Source organism: Medicago truncatula, chromosome 1, assembly GCF_003473485.1.
Source record: "Medicago truncatula cultivar Jemalong A17 chromosome 1, MtrunA17r5.0-ANR, whole genome shotgun sequence".
NCBI lineage: Eukaryota > Viridiplantae > Streptophyta > Magnoliopsida > Fabales > Fabaceae > Medicago > Medicago truncatula.
The window spans coordinates 6,200,096-6,206,095 of NC_053042.1; positions in this window are offsets into that span (position 1 = coordinate 6,200,096).

The window sequence follows — 6,000 nt, forward strand, 5'->3', positions numbered from 1 at the left end:
TGATATGACATTAACATGTTACCCTACTTAAATGTTTAATTGATATGAACATATTTAAATAAGCAGGTGTAATTTGACAATGTTTAAATAGATTAACGAGTTAAAAGACAAATAAGGTAACTTCATTTTGATATTTAGCATGACATTTTAAATAGTCTGACTTCATACGATGTCACATTTCAATTATAATTTATAATAATACATTTAAATTTGCGGAAAAACTAATGTAGGCCAACATGCTTAAATCACTGACGTGTTAACTTATTGGTTCTAGCATAAGAAACTAAATTTCTACAATATGACGAACGTATATTCGATTATTTGGCTAGGATAGATATCTATATTTTGTCTTTGACAATATCTTAAATATGATTATCTCTGGTTAATGGAAAACTAGATTTAGACCCGCCTGTTACGTGAACGAATAACTATTTTTAAAATTTTAATAAAATTGAAATATTAAACATATAACATATGATAATAGTAGTAGTGGCTTAGTGGTGTGATACATACGGAAAATTAATTAGTTGTTAGAAAATGAGACTTTCACAACTTTTCGTAGGAATTAGTTTTGATAAGTTTGTAGGAATGCAATAGCTATCAGTTTTAATGAGTTACATGTTACCATTAGAGTGTAGACATTTTAATATTTCATTTTTTAAAATATATATGAATATATAATCAAACAAAATAAACTCAATATTTCAGTATCCTTAATAAAAAATCAATATTTCAACTTAGCACACAATATCGACGGTGGTAAAACAAGAAAAAGAAAAAGAAAATATAGACCAACAAATTGAATAAAAAATGTTTAGAATTATTGGCTTAATTAATTTATTGTTCTCAATGTGATTTAAAATTAGCGGTTAGAAATATACTTCAGGTGAATAAGTGTTAATTATCAAATGAGTGAGGCGGGATAAAATATTTCATTTAAAATAATGGAGTATAAAAGTTTAAAGAGTAAATGTAAAATGTATTTTATAAATGAGAAATGATGTTTGAACATCCACTTTGTGACAACTTTCTCTCTCATACTTACATTATTTTTTACTTTATATTTCTAGTGCATTGGTTTTCGTGCAAATACCTACTTTTTCTTTGTAAATTATGGTTGTCTTAAATGTTGTCAACCAAATGATTGTTCAAATAACAATCCTCTTTATAAATATCACTCTAAAAATTAACCCTTTTCACGATAATACTATGCATGGACTCAAATATTTGAGTATAAATGATGTGTTTGATTTGATACAAAATGAAGGACAGGACAGAACAACTGCAGTTGTCCAATGTTTGATTTGTAAAACAGTTTCAGAGACATGACAAACTGGAGGCAAGGGACAGGACAAAAACTGCAATTTTTGTCCCTCGGCAAACCACAACACAACTTTTTCTCCCACGTAGAAGTTGTCTAAAACACAAAAATAACATTTTGTCACCCAAAAATCATATAAAACAGAAAATTATTCAATACCATAAAAATTTGTCTTGTGATGTTCTGCCTTATGTTGTGTTGCCCTATCTTGTACTGTTCTGTTCAGTGATTACTGTTTTGCAAACCAAACACATTATCACCAATATAAGATTTGTCATGTTATAGACTCAAATATAAAATGAAATCATAATAAGAGATGGTTGTAAATCAAATTAGTTAGGACTACACAAACTTTTTTTATTTGAAGAAAGATTGTCAAAGAAAAAAAATGCAAAATCTCTTGGAGTAGCATTGGTAGAGTGAATGAGAAGCTTTTGCATTTTTTTTTCTTTCTAACTCTTGTTCCTTAAATAGTTATTTTTCAGGTTGATCCCACTAATTTCAAAAAAATTTGGGATGCATCCAATTCTTGATATGATTTCATATCATATTATAATATAGAACTTATTTACAATATATTATTGTCATGCTATAGACTCGAATATGAAATGAAATCCTACCAAGAGATGGTTGTAAATAAAATTAGTCAAATTAGTTAGAACTACCCGAACATTATTTATATGAAGAAAGATTGTCAAAGATAAAAATGCAAAATCTCTTTAAGTACCATTTGGTAGAGTGCATGAGAAGCTTTTCCATATATATATATTTTAAACTCTTGTTCTTTACATAGTTATTTTTCTGGTTGATCACACTAATTTGAAAGATTTGGGATGCATCCAATTCTTGGTATGATTTCATATCATATTATAGTATAGATTTTATTGACAATATATTATTGTCATATTATAGACTCGAATATGAAATGAAATCCTACCAGGAAATGGTTGTAAACAAAATTTGTCAAATTAGTTAGGACTAACCGAACTTTATTTATTTGAAGAAAGATTGTTAAAGAAAAAAATGCAAAATCTCTTGGAGTACAATTTGGTAGAGTGCATGACAAGATTTTGCATATATATATATATATATATATATATATCTTTTAAACTCTTGTTCCTTAAATAGTTATTTTTCTAGTTGATCCCACTAATTTGAAAAATTTGGAATGCATCCAATTCTTGATATGATTTCATATCATATTATAGTATAGGTCTTATTGACAATATATTATTGTCATGCTATAGAGTCGAATATGAAATGAAATCCTAACAAGAGATGGTTGTAAACAAAATTTGTCAAATTAGTTAGAACTACCCGAACTTTATTTATATGAAGAAAGATTGTCAAAGATAAAAATGCAAAATCTCTTTAAGTACCATTTGGTAGAGTGCATGAGAAGATTTTCCATATATATATATATATATATATATATTTTAAACTCTTGTTCTTTAAATAGTTATTTTTCTGGTTGATCACACTAATTTGAAAAATTTGGGATGCATCCAATTCTTGGTATGATTTCATATCATATTATAATATAGATCTTATTGACAATATATTATTGTCATACTATAGACTCGAATATGAAATGAAATCCTACCAGGAAATGGTTGTAAACTAAATTTGTCAAATTAGTTAGGACTAACCGGACTTTATTTATTTGAAGAAAGATTGTTAAAGAAAAAAATGCAAAATTTCTTGGAGTACAATTTGGTAGAGTGCATGAGAAGCTTTTGCATATATATATATATATATATATATTTCAAACTCTTGTTCCTTAAATAGTTATTTTTCTAGTTGATCACACTAATTTGAAAAATTTGGGATGCATCCAATTCTTGGTATGATTTCATATCATATTTTAGTATAGATCTTATTGACAATATATTATTGTCATGCTATAGACTCGAATATGAAATGAAATCCTACCAGGAAATGGTTGTAAACAAAATTTGTCAAATTAGTTAGGACTACCAGAATCTTAATTATTTAGTTGAAGAACAAGGTTATTCAAAAAAAAAAAAAAAAAAAAAAGCAAAATCTTTTGGAGAACCAGTATATTGCGTGAGTAGCTTTTGTATAGTTTTTTTTTCCTTCAGACTCGTGTTCTTTAAATAAATATATTTTTGGATGAACTCACTAATTTGACGAATTTGCCATACATCCATATCTTCGTATGACTTCATATCATATTTCAGTATAGATCTTAGGTATGTCCAATATATTATTGCTAGGCTATAGACTCAAATACGGAATGATATCATACCAGGTGATGGTTGTAAACAAAATTTGTCAAATTAGTTAGGACTACTAGAACCTTATTTTTTTGAAGAACAAGATTGTCAAAGAAAAAAAAATCAAAATCTATTGGAGAACCATTTGGTATGCGTTAGAAGCTTGTGTGTGTGTCTATATATATATATATATATATTCCTGTCAGACTCCTTATTCTTTAAATACTTATTTTTCTTGTTAATCCCACTAATTTGAAGAATTTGGCATACATTCATCCCTTTGTATGACTTCATATCCTATTTTAGTATAGATATTAGGTATTGCTAATATATTATTTCCATACTATAGATTCAAATATGAAATGAAATCTTATCATGAGATGGTTGTAAACCAAATTTGTCAAATTAGTTAGATTTATCAAACCTTATTTGTTTGAAAAATAAGGTTGTCGTAGAAAAAAAATGTAATATCTTTTGAAGAATCTTTTGGTATAGTAAACATAATGTGATGAACATAATAATTTTGCCAAATATTAAATAAAATTATAGCAATATATCGATTTGTTTTGACAATTTAGTAATATATTTATAAAATAGCTGTAAAGTATTAAAAATATCTAACTTTTAATAGACATTATAGTTTCTTCTAAATTAAGATATTATTGAAATTTTATATGGAAAATATTTCAATGTAATATTGTTTTCCTAAAATAAAAATGATAAATATTAAAATAGAATTATCTATGAATAAAAAATTTCGAGGAGAAATTATAAATATATTTTTATTTTTATAAATAGCATTAGTCGATTTTGTTTTATCAATTATTAATTAATATATTGATAAAAATATATAAAGTATTAACATTATGACTTTTATTATGATTTTAAATTTCTTCTAAATTGATAGCATATTGATATGTTTTATTTTCTAAAACACATATACAACAATTGTAATACCATTTTCTCAAAATACAAAATAAACATTTTAAAATCTAATTATCAGTTTCCTTCAAAAAAAAAAAAATCTAATTATCAGTTAATAAAACAGATTGTATTTTGTATGATCTAATATAAATTTAAATTTTGTGACTAATAAGCATAAATATAGTGAATATCTGAATAAGAAGACACAAACTTACTAAATAATGTTTATATGTTATTCCAAAATCACTAATTTAATATTTCATATGTTTCATCATGCTCCACACACACACAAGTGTGCGCATACACACATACAATACATTAATAAATATAAGGATAGTAAATAAAATTGTTCTAAGCATAACACATGAAGGTAAAAGATCTTACAGTGATGGTGGATCTATGGAAGGAATGATTTGTAAATGGATATATTTGGCCTGAATCTGGGGTGGTAATCTGAGACAAAGATGACCGTCAATGGTGGCCAGTATTCTGAACAAAGTGCGTAAAGAGACGTTAATAAACATAATTATAATAGACATATATATTATAATAAAATAAAAAAATGGAATTAACATCTAAAAATGTTTTGAAAATAACTCATGAAGATGAAAGATCATAATGAGATGGTGGATCGAAGGATGGAATGCTATGTGAATAGAGATAGTATGCCTGAAATTTAGGTGAAAATTTGAGGCGAAGGTGACCGTCGATGGTGGACAATGTTTTGAATAGATCTCATGAAGATGAAAGATCTTAATTACACCAATGGTGGATTGTTGGAAGGAATTCTCTGTTAATGGAGGTTTTTTTTTTTTTTTTTTATCTAGATCTGATGTGATAATTTAAGGGGCGAAGTGACGGTTGATGCTGGACAATGTTCTGAACATAACTTTTAAATATGAGAGATCTTACACTAAAGGTGGATTGGTCGAAGAAGTACTTCACGAATGATGTTTTTTGGCCTGAATTTGTGGTTGTAATTTGAAGTTGAAAGGAGGCTAATGGTGAGGTCGGCTCTATGTAGGATTTAGGGTTATTGAGGAATCCGTATAAGTTACACGGTGATGCTTATATAGTCTTATGAATGTGGTATCAGGCTTTTGGCCCAATATAAAAGCCCAAATCCAAATTAAGTGTTTTTTTACAAATCCAATATAAAAGTATTATTATTATTAGTAATATATATATATATATATATATATATATAGGCCAAGATAAAGGTTAGGTATCAGGGAGAATCTGAAGTATCCCAACTAGGTTGGCACCCAACAGAGACCCCCATTCCTTTACCGTCTTTCCAATACGCATTATTAAAAAAAAAGGAAAAAGTATGTACAAGAGGGGAGACTATGCCAAAACCCTCGAAAAAAACAAAGAAGTATCTACAAAAAAGGACAACAAAAGACTATGAAAATCGGAAGTTAGGCAAGCCATTTCTGTCCCTAGCAAAATCCGCAACAATAGAGAAGGCATGGTGGTGTACCAAGAAGTGGCCGGAAGCACATTACCCAATGAGGC